Source organism: Bombina bombina, chromosome 8, assembly GCF_027579735.1.
Source record: "Bombina bombina isolate aBomBom1 chromosome 8, aBomBom1.pri, whole genome shotgun sequence".
Classification (NCBI taxonomy): domain Eukaryota; kingdom Metazoa; phylum Chordata; class Amphibia; order Anura; family Bombinatoridae; genus Bombina; species Bombina bombina.
In genome coordinates this window covers 166,305,085-166,323,757 of record NC_069506.1, presented here as the reverse complement: position 1 = coordinate 166,323,757, position 18,673 = coordinate 166,305,085, and positions in this window count along the sequence as shown.

Here is an 18,673-nt window from a genome sequence, read left to right as displayed (position 1 = left end):
CGCAAGACCTTTAATAAATTGGCCTCATAGGGTTATGTTGTAGAGAGTTAATCTTGGGTAAATGTGAGTATATACCCATCACTGATATTGTCTCTCTAGCAATTGATAACATAGAATAATAGCTCTCCACTAATTGCCAACTTCAAAATGAAGTCAAAATATTATTGGGCTCAAATATCCCACGAGCTCACTATATGATCACAGTGCTGATTGAAATCCTGAGTTTTAAATCTATTAACAGCTGAATATGTGCAAAATATGTGCATGATATCAAAAATAGCACATACTATTACAGCAGTATAGAGTATGATTATGTGTTGCAATACTAGCAACTAGTAACAAAATGTCTAAACAAAGTATTTAACTTGAATGGTATAGGTGAGATTCGATATAGGTTTAACACCCAAGTAATAGCTATGGTATCCTCTAATATTATGCTGAGGGTTTATTGTTTGCGTTATCGTGACCCAATTTAAAGTAATTGAGAGCATATCGGCATAATACCTTGAAATATGGGTATAAACTGAATTCACCTTGAGATCACAATGGTTTACAGTAGTTACTTCATATATTGTGATCAATTACAAATAGTGTGACACAGTGTATAATATATAACTGAATTAAGGAGATAAAAAACAAACTGTTCAGCACTGGTCCTGTTGAGTACAGGACATAGACAGTTAAAGCACAAGATCGTTATAGCTGTACATTTGTAATCCCTCGTCTAACACAAATCCTGTGCTGTATAGGATAAATCTGGTTGTTTGAGGGTATATTGCTGGCCATATACATAATTATATAGACATTGGGTATATATACATGCTATAATACATAACAGTCCTAGCGTATATTAGTGAAGGTAGTGTGACTATATGTGGTTATATAGCTAAGTGGCTCTAATTGGGGCAAGCTCAGAGGTAATACGGTGAAATCTAAAGAGGGTCTAATTTGATAGACTGAAAAAAGCCCTAAGAGTTACACAGTTAAATCTCCCAAAAGCTACAATATATAACAGTAGCGTAGAGTGTCTGCAGTACTATATGACAGCAGTTTTGAAACAATGTTATACATAAGCAAGAACACTAGAGGGCAGCACTATTTCCTGTCATGTAGTGCTCTAAAAATGTGCACGCTACCTATCTAGATATCTCTTCAACAAAGAATAACATGAGAATGAAGCCAATTTGATAATAGAAGGAAATTGTATTCTCTATCTGAAAAATTAAAGAAAAAAAATTGGGTTTCATGTCCCTTTAAGGACTGGGAATTTTAGAAGAAATTTTGCTATAAGTCAATTCAAACAGAAATAGAGCCTTGTTTTTTATTTACCTATCAAAATTATATATTTTAGTAAACAACCCAAGGTATTGATCTAGGAACATAAAACAACACACCGGTGGCACTCAAAATATGGCAACAGTGCCTTTATTCAACTGAGCAACGTTTCAGGGCTCCTGCCCCTTTATCAAGCTACTTGATAAAGGGGCAGGAGCCCCGAAACGTTGCTCAGTTAAAGGCACTGTTGCCATATTTTGAGTGCCACCAGTGTGTTGTTTTATGTTACTTATTACTGGACTCTGGAAAGGGAGGTCCCCCTGGTGTGCACCATCTTTATTTTATTTGGAAAATTGAGGATAAAGTGAGTGCTGGTCCTGTTTCTTCAATACCAAGGTATTGATCTAGGCCTATTTGGTATATTTCCTGTCACTGTTCCACTGCCAAGTGTGATCATATAAAAAAAATCATTAACTTTTTCACAAACTTTGGGTTTCTCACTGCAATTAGTTACTTACCGCCTGTGCAATCATGAGACAAATGATTGTTAAAACGTATTTGGGATCCTCTTCCCAGGGATAGCAGACATACATGTTTCTTCCATTGTTTTTCAGTAATTAGAAGGCCGCTAATTGAAGCTGCACACCACACTTATGAAATTCCCAGCAGTGAAGGGGTTAATTAGTTAGCTGGTACGGGTAAATGTATTATAATTTAGGTGTTATCTTCCACCTGACACATCCCACCTCCCTGATCCCTCCCAAACAGCTCTCTCCTCCCCACCATCTTAGGTACTGGCAGTGGCAAACAGTCTGCCAGTTTGGAGTTTTAGGACTTTTTTTATTTCTTTTTTTCTGCAGTGTAGGATCCCCCTTACCCTCCCACCTCCCTGATGCCTCTAAACAGGTCTCTAAAACTCCCCTTCCTCATGTTCTCTGCAATCTTAGGCACAAGCAGCTGTCTGCCAGTACTCAGTTTATACACTTTTATTTATCTTTTATTAAATTGTTAATAAAAATCCTTTCTGTAGTGTAGCATCATTGCAGCTGCCCCTTGTTTATATAGATTCTCTATAGCTAATAATTCAGTATTGAAATTTTCAGTATAATGGCAGTATTAACAGGCAAAATCAGCTATTGTGAATGACAAAATAAAGGTAAAGGAACTATTTGCAAACAATTTAATACACTCTAACAAGTTAAAGGTATCATTGGTAAAATTCACAGTATGTTGTCCCTTTGGGGTCTATTTATCAAGCTCTGAACTGAGCTTGACGCCCTGTGTTTCTAGTGAGCCTTCAGGCTCGCCAGAAACACAAGTTATGAAGCAGCGGTCTAAAGACCACTGCTCCATAACCTGTCCGCCTGCTCTGAGGCGGCGGACAGACATCGCTGAAAATCAACCCGTTCCAATGCGATCAGGTTTATTGACACCCCCTGCTGGCGGCCGATTGGCCGTAAATCTGCAGGGGGCAGCGTTGAACCATCAGTTCCATAACCGCTGCTCCATAAGACCGCTGCTCCATAACCTGTCCGCCTGCTCTGAGCAGGCGGACAGACATCGCCGGAAATCAACCCGATCGAGTACGATCGGGTTGATTGACACCCCCTGCTGGCGGCAGGGGGCGGCGTTGCACCAGCAGCTCTTGTGAGCTGCTGGTGCAATGCTGAATACGGCAAGCGTATTGCTCACCGTATTCAGCAAGGTCTGTCGGACCTGATCCGCAGTGTCGAATCAGGTCGGCCAGCCCTTGATAAATAGGGGCCTATGACTACACACTTATGCCTCTTCTCATTGGCTCACCAGATGTGCTCAACTGTATACCAGTAGTTCAGTGCTGTTCTGGAGTTTATTTTAAAAATGTATTTAATGCCTTTTCAGGGTTTTAAAACAGTTATATGAAAGCAAAAATGGTTAAATAAAATGTTTGAACACAGAGCATTATCTTTTACCCTTTTATAAACCTTTAAGCATAACATGTTACAAAAAAGTTTTTGTTTTTGACTCCCATTTACACATTTAAAAAAAATAAAAATCAAAATAAACACCAAAACACCAGAACACCAGCAGTATAACTGAAAAGTTACTGTAATGTGACCCATGCCTTAAAGGGACGTGATACCCAAATTTTAAAGCACTTGAAAGTGATGCAGCAAAACCAGAGTCGACTCCAAGGGGGGGCATTGGGGGTGGGGCAATGTTCACCCAAATTGAATGCTGTGCACCCTCAAAAAATATTGATATGATCATACGCTTTAAAAATAATAAATACAATAATGAATTGTTATGTAATGCTGCATGCTGGGGGCGGAGTTAGCTGCCAACTGTGAGGTTGCATCACGCATCTACAAGGAGCTCCGTGTCTTAACCTCTTATTTGGAATCGGAAGTTAGAGACTTTTTGGACTTGTCTTTAACCCTATTAATTTTACCTAACTATCGTGAGTTACTCATTTTCTTAGACAATAGACCATGATAAGAATATGATTGTATCATATAAATATAAGTCTATAAATGGCTACCGGCCTCTATGGACACCTCAAAAGTGCACTGTGATCTTAGGCCGGGCCTAAGATCACAGTGCACTTTTGAGGCGTTGATAGAAGCCGGTAGCCATTTATAGACTTATATTTATATGATACAATCATATTCTTATAGGTTCATAGTACATAGGTTGTATTAAGTAGCCTGATATCCGTTAGTTATTGCAAAACAGGTATAGCTAAATCTAATCTACAAAATTACCAGTACCTGAAAACCTAGTATCCTCACTGCTATTGCAAAAAAAGGGGTTAATTGCATTGGGGGTTTTGGGGTACATGGCTGTTTAGGGGACATGATTGAGATTTGAAAATGAGTTTAAGAGTTTTGGATCATGGTGACTAAGGGGTGAATTGTTTTTAAGGAACTATTGCACTGGGGGTCTCAAGTTTAATAGCCCTGTTTTAGTGCACTGCATAGGATTTAGACTTCATTCTTTCACCTAATGATTTAGCACATATTCTTTAAATGTTAATAGTGGGGGATAAGCCAGCCAGAAGCTACACTTTCCTGCAGAATATGTAGGAATGCTGTTATTTTGACTCTCATACATGCTTTGTAAATGCGTGCCCCCTTGTGAAAAAAAAATGCCCCCCCATTTCATTCGTTCTGGAGCCGACCCTGAGCAAAACTGTAAAAAGCTGACAAAAAAATATCACCTTAATATCTCTATGTAAAAAAGGAAGATATTTTATCTCAAATTTCCTAAGTATTCACACCCCACTAAAAATAGTTTTTAAGAAGCCAGTCAGGATGCTTGTCCCAGGACTTGCTATCTGTCATGTGCAGGCACAGTAATGTTATTTTGCAAGTTCTATGAAATCTCATGCGATCACAGCAAAGGCAAAGCATTACCCCAGCACTGCTGATGCTGATTGGCTATTGGTTTTTTTTGGGGGGGGGGGTTCAACTTGCAGCTGGACAGCAGCTGAAGTATAATTGTATGCACAGCACTTGCTCTGGTGAGCTGAAGGAATTTTGAGGTAAAATATCTTCCTTTTTTGTATAGAGATGCTCAGGTGATATTTTCTTGACAGCTTTTTACAGTTATACTGCATCACTTTCAAGCGATTTAGCGTATGAGTATTATGTCCCTTTAAGGCAGGCATATTTCAAAGCATAACTGAAATTGTTACCAAGAAGAAAAGTTATTTTTTCTGTGGCTGAGGGCTAAATCGCCTTTGGAGCTTTTATTGCCATCCAGATTCTTGCTCTGATGAGTTACTTCAGTAATGCTACAGTATTCACTGTTTCTTTAGTGGATAAAACCTCAAAATCTAAAAGCTGCAGTGCGGATTAATTAAAAAAAATCAAGTTTCAAAACTACAGAAAATGTAAGCTAATTGCACAAACAACAAACTATAAGTTAGCTAGACTGTGCAAAATAGGCAAAATGGTCAGAAGTATTTATCATTGCTGCTATAGTATTCACATCTTAACATGTAATAATAATTACTTTGTTTTTTTATGATTTATTGAGAAAACGTACTCCTAATTCTGTTGAGATCTTATTCATTCTTTGGTAAGGTTGCCTTTTTGCTCTTCATAATGCTTTCTCTGCCATACAGTTACTGCAGCAGTGGCATAAGCACCATTCTCTCTGTGGCACAAGTGGTTTGCCTCATAATTGGTTATTATAAATTAATATTTGATTCATCAATTTTCTTTTCTTTCAAAGTGACGCATATATATTTCTTTCGTATTTTGTTAAAGGGACACACAAGTTAATATAAAACTTTCATGACTTAGATAGAGCAGCAATTTTAAACAACTTTCCAATTTACTTCCATTAACAAAATGTGCACACTTTTTAAAATTACACTTTTGGGGATATTTAACCCCTTAAGGACCAGCGACGTACCCTGTATGTCATTGGCCTTTTTTTGGGACTTGATTGTTTTATAGCGCGGTCTTGCCACCAGCGTTGCGACTGCTCTATTCCACAAAGCCTGCTGGAGGGAGGGTATTAATAGTGTCTTCTTGCTAGACTTGTGCTATTATGTCCTGAAAAAACCCTTAACGACCAGTGACATACAGGGTACATTGTGGTCATTAAGGGGTTAACAAAGGTCTGTCGGATATGCTCTCCATATTCAGCATTGCACCAGCAGCTCTTGTGAGCTGCTGGTGCAACGCTGCCCCCCCCCCTGCAGATTCGCAGCCAATCGGCTGCCAGCAGGGGGTGTCAATAAACCCGATCGTACTCGATCGGGTTGATTTGTGGCGATGTCTGTCCGCCTGCTCAGAGCAGGCGGACAGGGTTATGGAGCAGCGGTCTGTAGACCGCTGCTTCATAACTGCTGTTTCTGGCGAGCCTACAGGCTTGCCAAAAACACGGGGCGTAAAGCTCCATTCGGAGCTTAATAGATATGCCCCTTTGAGTCACCAGCTCCTACTGAGCATGTGCAAGAATTCACAGAATATATGTACTGTATATGCATTTGTGATTGGCTGATGGATGTCACATGATACAGGAGGACTGGAAATAGACATAATTTTGATATTTGTCATAAAAAATCTACTACTTATTTGAAGTTCGGAGTAAGAGCTATTGCATTGTCTTTTTATCATGTATTTGTTGATTATGCAAATCTACAGTATTTACTGGTCCTTTTACTATTAATATACAGTGCCCTCCACTAATATTTGGCACCCTTTGTAAATATGAGCAAAGAAGGCTGTAAAAAAGTTTATTGTTTAACCTTTTGATCTTTTGATGAAAAACACACAAAAATACTCTGCTGTCATGTTTTTTTTTTTCCTCTCCTATGAAGAATACAAGAAATGACATATAGTTAGCTATTACATTTAAATTGCCTCCCTATGATTTATGTGGGAGCTAAAGGGTAAAGTATTCAAATTAATATTGGTTGAAGTTAATTTTTTTTTTTTCTTTTTTTTTTTTTTTTTTCTTTTGTGTGTTGTTTTATTTTGTCTTAAGGAAATTTACTGAAAAACCCCAACATTGTATACAACTATACTATAGATGATAAATTACTGGTTGCAGACAGTAGAACAGTAGAAGAGTTTATTTTGATATATCCTATTCAATGTTAACGCTACTTGAATTATGTACTGATTGTCTTTTGTATGATAATATACTGTACTGCCCGGTATGGAGCGCAGATATGTAAATATTTATGAATGTATACATTGCTGGATATAAATAAAAGTGTTATATATATATATATATATATATATATATATATATATATATATATATATATATATATATATATATATATATATATATATAACATCCATGTGTGTCTGCACTCACAATGCAATAAGGACATCAACCAGGGTGCTGAGTCAAATATATCAATAGTCAATTACACAAGAGGACTGCACTCGCTGGGTTTAGTTACAAAACAAATTTTTTTATTAAGGTGACGTTTCGGGGTACGCAGATCCCTTCCTCAGACCTGTCTGGTCTGAGGAAGGGGTCAGCGTACCCCGAAACATCACCTTAATACATTTTTTTTGTTTTGTAACTAAACCCAGCGAGTGCAGTCCTCTTGTGTAATTAACTATATATATTTTAATTTATCAGTCAATTTTACCAAAAGATGTGAGACTTCATGGTGAATCCATTCTGTCCTGAATTCCTGAATTTAATTTGTGTCCTCCAATGAGACATCTCCGTAACTGCTATATTAACTTAATATTAGACAAGCAGGACCAGCACTCACTTTATCCTTATTTCCAATAATTCAAATTGGTGCACACCAGGGGGCCTTCCCTTTCCGAAGTCCAGTAACAAGTGACATGAAACAACACACCGGTGGCACTCAAAAGATGTGTTTTTTTTCTTCATATATGTTAGCTTGATAAAGGGGCAGGAGCCCCGAAACGTTGCTATATTAACCTAAGGAGCTGATTGACAATGATTTGGAAAGATACTATCAGTTAAGTTAAAATCCTACCTATAATAACATTCAAACTGGAGAGATTCTACTTTGCGTAGTGCTCTCTAAATACTTAGTAAATCTAGTCCATTGCCTTTTATTCAGGAATATTTAGATAGGGATGCATGTTAAACTTATATTGACAGATAACATTGCATAACCATGGTTAAATCAAAGGTACTATGACTAATCAAACTGTAATTTAAATTCTTTTGAAATATATACATTTATTAATATACATTTTGAAATGATAAGTGTTGCAGGCAGCTTATTTCGCTAGGGGCATTAAAGTGAATCTGAAATGAATAAAAGTTAATACGTTTTCCAGGAAGCATTTTTCTTCTCAGAATCAAACATTAGAAAAAATACTTCTAAGTGAATTTTAAATGTAATGCTCCCAATATTTAAAAAGTGGGACGCTTATGCTAAACCTCAGTAGTATTACTTGGCACTGCTCCTGATATAATAAGATGTTATTGCCAGCTGAAGAATTTTAATGACATACTAATGTGGCGCATGTCATAAAAACACATGTACTACAGTCTATGCTCACTCTTTTTCCCACGGACTAAGAAAAAAACATAATAAAACTAAAAAAAAATGTATTTCTTTTATATGAACTTATCATAAGTGGGAGTTATCCTATTAACCCCTTAATGACAGGTGGCATACCCTGTACTTAGTCTGTCTGTTGCTATTCTAGGGGTGCTATAGTTCAGGTCTCGCTGACAATGAGGCATACAGAAATAGAGCAGTTGGTGAGGCACTTTCTATTTAAGCACCTGAAAGCCCCTCGAGACAGGTGACATTGAGGGTACGTTGCTGTCATTAAGAGGTTAAACACCGGAATCTGCTTTAAATGGACAGTATACACCAATCTTCCTATAACTGTATGTAATAGACACTACTATAAAGAAGACTATGCACTGATCTAAAAATCCAGTATAAAACCTTTTTTTTAAAAAACTTAATTAGAAGCTACCAGTTTAGCACTGTTGATGAGGTTAGGCTTGGACACCCAGTGAGAGGGGCTGAGAAATCAAGAAGAGCAGACCCCCCCTCTCCCTTGCATATGAAAAGACAGATTATACAAACAGGAGCTGCCGGAATCTGTAGACATCAGTATACATCTAAACCTTTGGGGCTTGGTTAGGAGTCTGAAAATCAGCACAATGTTAATATAAAAATAAGCAAAACTATACATTGCTACAAAACACTCCCAGATGAGCTATATAAATGGATCATCCACAAAACATTTACGCAAAGTAAAATCTAATGTACAATGTCCCTTTTAAAGAAGGACACTATTGATTGTAGCTATAAAGGTTAAATGAAACCCACATTTTTTTCTTTCATGAGTCAGAAAGAGCATACAATTTTAAAAAGTTTTCAATTTACTTCTGTTATCAAATAGTTTTCATTTTTATTGTATTTTTGTTGAAGAGCATATATAGATAGGCAGTGTGCACGTCTGTAGCACTACATAGCAAGAAACATAGCTGCCGTCTAGTGCTCTTGCAAACGTGTATGTTTCTTGCAAAACTGCTGCCATATATATTGCCGTATAATTACTTATATTTTCTGCACTGACATCACACCCTTGCCTTGCACATTTATTATTTACACTTTTAGTTCACTGAATGAGTCTCTCCCTATCAGATAATTCATAAACAGATCTCCAACATTACAAGTATCAATTTAGAGCTAGATTACGAGTGGAGAGCTATGTACGACTTGCGCGTTAACATCATTAGAAGTAAGCTTTTTGCGCGCCTATTACAAGTGAAGTCTTTAAAGGGACAGTCTAGTCAAAATTAAACTTTTATGATTCAGATAGGGCATGTAATTTTAAAAAACTTTCCAATTTACTTTTATCATCAAATGTGCTTTGTTCTCTTGGTATTCTTAGTTGAAAGCTAAACCTAGGTAGGCTCATATGCTAATTTCTAAGCTCTTGAAGGCCGTCTCTTATCACTGCACTAATTGGCTAAAATGAAAGTCAATAGATAATAAATAAAATGTCATGTGATAAGGGGGCTGTCAGAAGAGGCTTAGATACAAGGTAATCACAGAAGTAAAAAGTGTATTAATATAACAGTGTTGGTTATGCAAAACTGGGGAATGGGTAATAAAGGCATTATCTATCTTTTTAAACAACAAAAATTCTGGTGTAGACTGTCCCTTTCTTACTTGGACAAAGCACATAGGAGAGGCGCAAAACGGATTAAAATTTTAATCAATACCAAGCAGTGTAATAACATATAAGCACTTACATCAATGTTGAGAAAGTGCATCCAATACAAAAAGTTAGGACTCTGGTGAGATATCGCAAGTTGTATCCAGGAACCCTCTGTCAGCTTGTTTCTTGAGATGTAAACCTTCTGCCGACCGCAAAACGGGCTGGCATCTGACGTCACCACTGACAGGTGTCCGGATCGTCCCCCAGGAAAACGGGTATCCAACAGTCTGCAATCACGATACTCCCCAGAATTACTAGGTACAGTGACCCCTGTATGCCAACCCTACGCGTTTCGTCCGGATCACGGCCGGACTTTTTCAAGGGTACTTAGAAAGTTCATATAAACAGCTGATAAGTGCTAGGTCCTGTGTTAGTAATTTATATTCTTTGGATACAGCGCTCCCTGGTGGCACCAGTGTATTCTTACATTTGATATTATTGTTATCTTGTAACACACTATGTATAAAAACAATTCCATTTGAAATTTAAAAACATCTAAGTTCATAATACAATGATAGGAAGAACAAAATACATTAAACAAAAAAAACAATAATAATAATCACAATACAAATACTAAAACACAAACATTACAAAAATTGCAAGAATTGCACAAATACCTGTATATATACTTAAAAAACTTATAAAATCTCCTGGCAATAATAATAACCTACTATTCACGAATTATAAGCAAAGCTTTACTTATATTCAAGATGTATAATTAACATCTAATATCACCTTTTCTGATCTATTTTACATATAGGCTGCTAGGTCCAAGTTAACATTTAAATCATTAAGATGTAAACATCCAATTTTGTATATCCAATACGTTTCTTCTTGTCTTAAGGCCAATAGTATATTGTGCACACTGGGCGGTACCCAATCTATCACTTTTACCTTTAGAGAAGAAGGGTTACAATTATGAACCTCACGAAAATGGTTGGGGATACTATGTTTAATTAATTTCTCTTTTGCCATTTTTATATTATAAATATTCTCATTGACCCTAGTCTTGATCTTTCTTTTAGTGCATCCCACGTATAACAGGCCACACCCACATGTGAGCAGATACACCACAAAGGAGGAGTCCCAAGTTGTTCTGCATTTGATCTCAAATTCTTTTGTTCCGTGACAATTGAAAATTTTCAATTGCTTATCTACATGACTACACATATTACACACAGCTTTCTTACAAGCATAAGTGCCTTTAGGTGCATTGAGCCAGTTTGATCCTGTACTTACAGTTGTATGGTTCCTTAATTTACTTGGTGCTAAAAAGTTTTTGAGCTTTTTCCCTTTTTTGAAAGTGACTAGAGGGTTTTCTGTAAGCTGTGATCCCAAAATGGGATCTGTTTTAAGGACATGCCAATGTCTCTTTAGGATCTTTTTAATAGTTGTGGCTCCTTCATTATAGGTTGTGATGAAACGTGGGGTAATATTCTCCTCATTTGACTTCAATTTTTGTTCTTTCTTTATGCCATTCAAAAGGTTGTCCCTATTTGCATTTAAGGCTCTATCTTTAGCTTTTTCCAATAGCTCCTTCTTGTATCCCTTTTCACTAAATTTAGTATCTAGGACCGCTTATTCTTCCAGGAAATTTGAAATATGAATACAATTTCTTCGCATTCGAAGATATTGTCCATAAGGGACATTCATAATCCAACTAGGTTTATGCCCACTTGAAGCGCCTCTATAACTATTTCTCTCAGTTGATTTTCTATAATTAGTCACTGCGACCTTGTTATCAACATCTATATAGAGAGATAAGTCAAGAAATTCTATTCTATTCTGAGAGCTGTTGCTCGTGAATCTGAGATTGTGATCATTGTTATTTATATGCTCCATAAAAGTATTAATACTATCTTCATTACCCCTCCATAGAAAGATTACATCATCTATGTAGCGATAAAATTTGACTATATTGTTACAAAATGGGTTATTAGACCAAATATACTTATTTTCAAAATCGTTCACATAAAGGTTAGCATATGAGGGAGCAAAAGTAATCCCCATTGCAGTCCCATTAATTTGTTTGTAGAATCTTTTTTTCTAACAAAAATTTATTATGTTCAAGTATAAATAGTATAGATTCTATAATGAAGTCAACATGTATTATCGGAATATTCCATCTTTGCAATTACTGGCTAACCGCCTTACTTCCCTTGTCATGGGGTATACAAGTGTAGAGGGACATAACATCACAGGTGATCCACCAAAAGTCTGGATTCCAATGGGTTCCTTCAAAGTTGGTGATCACCTGCGTACTATCTCTCAGGTAGGCCCTAGTTCTCTTTACGACTGGCTGTAAGAAAAAATCCACATACTGTGACAAATGATCACACAAAGAGTCAATACCAGAGACTATGGGCCTACCTGGGGGAATTAACGGGTCCTTATGGACTTTCGGTAGATGGTGAAACATGAGTTAAGCATTTCACCAAGAAACATCAGAAAAGCATTTCCACATTTCTGTGGCAAGCTATTGAAAAGGTTCAGAATCCTACTAGAGGGGGAGATAGAGATATATTGTTAGGCAAAAGAGAAATGTACTGGATTTTTAAACTGCAGACTCATGTCTCTTATGGACTAAACTCTTACTATGACCTTATTAACTATTGGAAGTCGATATTATATGTAAACTCCAAATATTGCTGATTTTGTGGGCAGGAGGTATCTCATTTAAGACAATTTTAGGTTATAGCATTGATATACAACTTATTTATAATAATATAATAACAGATGCATTTATATATATATATATATATATATATATATATATATATATATATATATATATACTCTAATTATATTGCATTTGGCTAATGCATAATACTGTGATAATCTGGCTAGATTAAGTATATATATATATATATATATATATATATATATATATATATATATATATATATATATATATATTTGAAGATCACTCCTGCGACATATGGTGACTTTGATATTTAGTTGACATATAATAATTACTAATGGTAAATGTAGAATATGTTAAGGCATCTAGTTTAAACAATGAAATACTATATTGTGTTAAATGGTGCATATGTAATGTTTGGTTATCTATATCATATGTTTTTCTTATCTTATCTTATTTACGTTATATCTAAGTATATTATGATTATTCTCCAGTCCATGGGGCTGATTTATTAAAGCCCAAATGCACCTGTTTCGAGTCTTCAGGCTCGCCGGAAACAGGAGTTAAGAAGCAGTGGTCTTAAGACCACTGCTCCTTAAATGGTCCGCCAGCTCTGAGGCGGCAGACAGCAATCTGCCCAATCGGATACGATCGGGTTGATTGACACCTCCTGCTGGCAGCCGATAGGGGCGACATTACACAAGCATTTCACTAGAAATGATTGTGCAATGATAAATGCCAACTGCATCCGCAAATTGTTAAATCGGCCCCCAAGAATATAACCATATATGTCCTAGAAACTCTCATGACAATATAATGTGTTGAGATAATGTCATTATTGCCTTCAGTGACAGATTTTCATTTATAACATACCATTGTAGACTATTTATGAGATTTGGTGAATAGTTATTTTAAATACTTTATTAAGTATAATTCAGTATATATATATATCCTTATATGTGTATAGCTATTATATGCTTTGCAGAAAGATTGAGATAAATTAATGTATTCATTAACTCTGGTTTATAATGTATTGCTGCCCAGTGAGTCTGTACAATAGCCCATAGAGAATGAACATTTATAGTGAATGTCTTAGTAGAAATATCCTGACAGCTAGCATTATTTTAATGTGACGCCCAGATACATGTGCTAAATGCTTAATATGGATTGAGGTGTAAATATAGCATACCAGCTATGTATCAATGTATCACTCGATTTCATGGGTCATTTTTGTGAATTTGTAACTTTAAGAAAATGCTCATAGACTAGAACACTTTCACCTAGATTACAAGTTGTGTGCTATAGAGGGTATTTAACAAACGCAACAAAAGTTGTGTTATTTCACCCTCTATAGCACTGCCATTACAAGTTTTAGAAAAGCCGCCTTGTGTGTGCGATATGGTTGCGTTGAGCTCCATACCGCAAAAAATACAAGCCTTGTTATGACGTGCTCGTGCACCTTTTCCCCATAGACATCAAATGGTAGAGAGTGTTAGAAAAGGAACTAACACCTGCGATCGCGGAATGAAAAGCTCCATAACGCAGCCCCATTGATGTCTATGGGGAATTTTTTTTTATGTTTAAACCTAACACCCTAACATAAACCCTACATATTAACAGCCCTAATCTGCTGCCCCCGACATCGCTGACACCTACATAATGTTATTAACCCCTAATCTGCCGCTCCCGATATCGCCACCACCAAAATAAATCTATTAACCCCTAATCTGCCGCTCCCGATATTGCTGCCACTATACTAAAGTTATTAACCCCAATTCCCCCGCAACCCGACATCGCCCACACTATAATAAAGATATTAACCCCTATTACGCCGCTCCCCGACATCACCGCCACTAAATTAAACTATTAACCCCTAAACCTAACCCTAACCGTAACCCTAAACCTAACACCCCCTAACTTTAACATAATTAAAATAGAGTTAAATTAAAGTTACAATTATTAACTAAATAATACCTATTTAAAACTAAATACATACTTACCTTTGAAATAAAACCTAAGCTAGCTACAATATAACTAATAGTTATATTGTAGCTAGCTTAGGTTTTATTTCTATTTCACAGGTATGTTTGTATTTATTTTAACTAGGTAGACTAGTTAGTAAATAGTTGTTAACTATTTACTAACTACCTAGTTAAAATAAATACAAACTTACCTGTGAAATAAGGTAGGTTTTTTTATTTTTTGTAATTTTAGTGTTTTTAATTTATTTAATGGTAGTTTTTTTTTTTTTTTTTAATGTTAGGTTTTAGTGTAAGGCAGCTTAGGTGTTATTTCACAGGTAAGTTTGTATTTATTTTAACTAGGTAGTTAGTAAATAGTTAACAACTATTTACTAACTAGTCTACCTAGTTAAAATAAATACAAACCTGTGAAATAAAAATAAAACCTAAGCTAGCTACAACATAACTATTAGTTATATTGTAGCTATCTTAGGTTTGTTTCACAGGTTAGTATGTATTTAGTTTAAAATAGGTATTATTTAGTTAATAATTATAACTTTAATTTAGCTCTATTTTAATTATGTTAAAGTTAGGAGTGTTAGGTTTAGGGCTAGGGTTATGGTTAGGTTTCGGGGTTAATAGTTTAATTTAAGTTGTTGAGATGTGGGGGGCTGGCAGTTTAGGGGTTAATAGGTTTATTTAATAGTAGTGATGTGGGAGGCCAGAGGTTTAGGGGTTAATAGCTTTATCATAGTGTGGTCGATGTTGGGGTGCATGGGAATAGGGGTTAATAACTTTAGTATAGTGGCGACGATGTCGGGGAGCGGCGGAATAGGGGTTAATAAATTTTATTAGTAGCGGCGATGTCGGGAGCGGCAGATTAGGGGTTATTAAATTTAATTTAGTGTTTGCGATGCGGGAGGGCCTCGGTTTAGGGGTTAATAGGTAGTTTATGGGTGTTAGTAGACTTTGTAACACTTTAGTTTTATGTAACAGTTTTGTTGCGTAAAACTCATAGCTACTGCTCTCAGATGGCAGTATACGGTGTAACGCAAGCTTTTTAGCCTCACCGCAAAACTCATAATGGCAGCGCTATGGAAGTTCCATGCAAAAACGTAATTTTTTTGAGTGCAGGACTGACGTTGCGTTACAGGCTAAAAGGCTTGCGGTACAGCTATACCGACAAGACTTGTAATGGCTACGTTGCTGTTTTAACGCTGAAATGGCCATTTTTTCAGCGTTAAAACACGAACGCACAACTTGTAATCTGCCTGTTAGTTTTTAACTAATCAAATCGTACCATGGAATTTAAAAGTATTAAATCAGGTGTGATACCTTAGCTATAATTACGGCGTTTGGCCAAAACATGTAAGCACTTCACACATTACGGAGTCTAAGGGCCAAGGTTTCTAGCGAGTCTTCAGACTCGCCAGAAACACAAGTTATGAAGCAGCGGTCACAAAGACCGCTGCTCCATAACCTGTCCATCTGCTCTGAGCAGGCGGACACTGACAGACATCGCCGGAAATCAACCTGATCGAGTACGATCGGGTTAATTGACACCCCTCTGCTGGTGGCCGATTGCAGGGGGCGGCGTTGCACCAGCAGCTCTTGTGAGCTGCTGGTGCAATGCTGAATATGGCGAGTGTATTGCTCGCCGTATTCAGCAAGGTCTGGCGGACCTGATCCGCAGTGTAGGATCAGGTCCGCCAGACCTTGATAAATAGAGGCCACTGTCTCTGTGTGTGTTTACTTTTACCCCCAAGTTTTTACTTGTTCGGATACCAAAAAAGAAAATATTTTTAAGGAGTTCACCTCTGCAACATCTTTTTCCATATATATATATATATATATATATATATATATATATATATATATATATATATATATATATATATATATATATATATATAAATCAATGTAAATATTTGCATAGGAAATTAGCACATCTAGGCAAGATTCCCCACTCGCTTTTCCCCAGAAATACCTCATATACAATGTTACCAATGCACAAGAGAATTCTGGGTAAGATATGCAAATTAGATATGCAAATTCTCAGTTTTTTTGCTTCAAAATACTGTTTTAAGACAGCTATCCTTTTAACAGGATTATTGCAGCAAACTTGAAATCACTCACTAGACAGCCTGTTTCGTTCTTTTTGGAACTAATCAGTAGGAGATAGATCTCCCAGTAGAGATTTATCTCCACCCATAATTTTAATGAATTTTGGTTTAACCTTGAAAATAGCTTTACCAATGCAGCAACCAGAAATCTATATCCTACTGATGAGTTCCAAAAAGAACGAAACAGGCTGTCTAGTGAGTGATTTCTAGTTTGCTGCAATAATCCTGTTAAAAGGATAGCTGTGTTAAAACAGTATTTTGAAGCAAAAAAACTGAGAATTTGCATATCTAATTTGCATATCTTACCCAGAATTCTCTTGTGCATTGGTAACATTGTATATGAGGTATTTCTGGGGAAAAGCGAGCAGGGAATCTTGCCTAGATGTGCTAATTTCCTATGTAAATATTTATATTGATTTAATTTTGAGACATTTTAATTTCAGTTTTTTATCTCCCCCCATAATTTTAATATATATATATATATATATATATATATATATATATATATATATATATATATATATATATATATATATATATATATATATATATATATATATATATATAAATATATATACAAAATTATATATAGGTATAGATATATACAGATATATATAGGAATATTTATTTAAGTAAAGAACATTGGAATGTAAAATATTTACTGTTATTCAAGGACCACTAAATACAGTAGAATTAAATATTTAACACATGCATAATAAAAAGATAATGTGATAACACTCTGAATTTCAAAAAAGGACTAGATTTTTTTTTCGAACTAATTTTTTTTTATTTCCATTTGCCGGTCCCCTGTATCATGTGACTGCCATCAGCTAATCACAGATTAGTATACATATACTCTGTGAACTTGAGCACATGCTCAGTAGGATCTGGTGCCTCAGAAAATGTGTATATGAAAAGAATGTGCAAAATATATTAATAGATGTATATTGGAAATTCTCTTAAAACAGCATGCTCTAGCTGATTCATAAAAGTTTAATTTAAACTTTAGTGTCCCTTTAAATATGTATATTGCATAAATATGATTTATCATGTTTTCTTAAATGCAAAGGGCTCCAATGCACTTATATATATATGTCTTTATATGTATACATATGTATTTATGAGTTAGATTACAAGCTAACTGTTGCTCACAAGCGAAAAGGAGTTTATTGCGGCTGTATTACAAGTTGAAAGTAAATGCCCCCCCCTCCACCATGACTACAGTAGTAATAATAATATTCCTGCTTCTCTAACTAGATCAGTATTTATAAGTTTCATTCATAAGGGCACACTAACAGGTTATAGTTTAAGAATTACCTTGGGTGAGACAAGGCTCTAGTTCAGATATCCTGAACTATGTGCCCTGCAAACTGGATTTTAGAAACACTAAACTAGATGACCAACTCAGTCATGGTTATAGTATTCTTAATGCCTTTGTCATTTGCAAGGCATAGGCCTGATTTAAATTAGAGTATTAAAGAAAAGTGACATAAAAAGGCCCCAGCTTGAACCTCTGTTTAAAGGGATATGGAAATCAAATTTAAATGTTTTTTATTTAGATTTAGAGATGTTTTTTTCCACTTCAGTTATCTAAATGTACATCTTCCTTTTTTGTCTCCATGGTTGTAATGTGTCCCTTTTACATGAGGACATACTGAAGTAGGCTAAGGAGTGTGCATGGAATATAAAAACAATTTTTATATATACTTAAAAAATTATGCACTCTGTCACATAATATCTGCAGACAAAATACATTTTCTTAGTAACATTTGCAATTTTTGCAGTCTTGGAACATCCCTTTAAAAGCTTCTTGAGTGTTATCTCCTTAGCTGTGGCCTGCGTCCAATTATAGACAGATTGTACCAGAGTCACGTTTTGTTCCTCCATTAATATTCTGGTTTAACTTTGTGAATATCTAAATCCCTCTCACAAACCTTCACCACCCTGTTCACAGAGTGCCACCAGCGATGTCCCAAGCGTCACCAG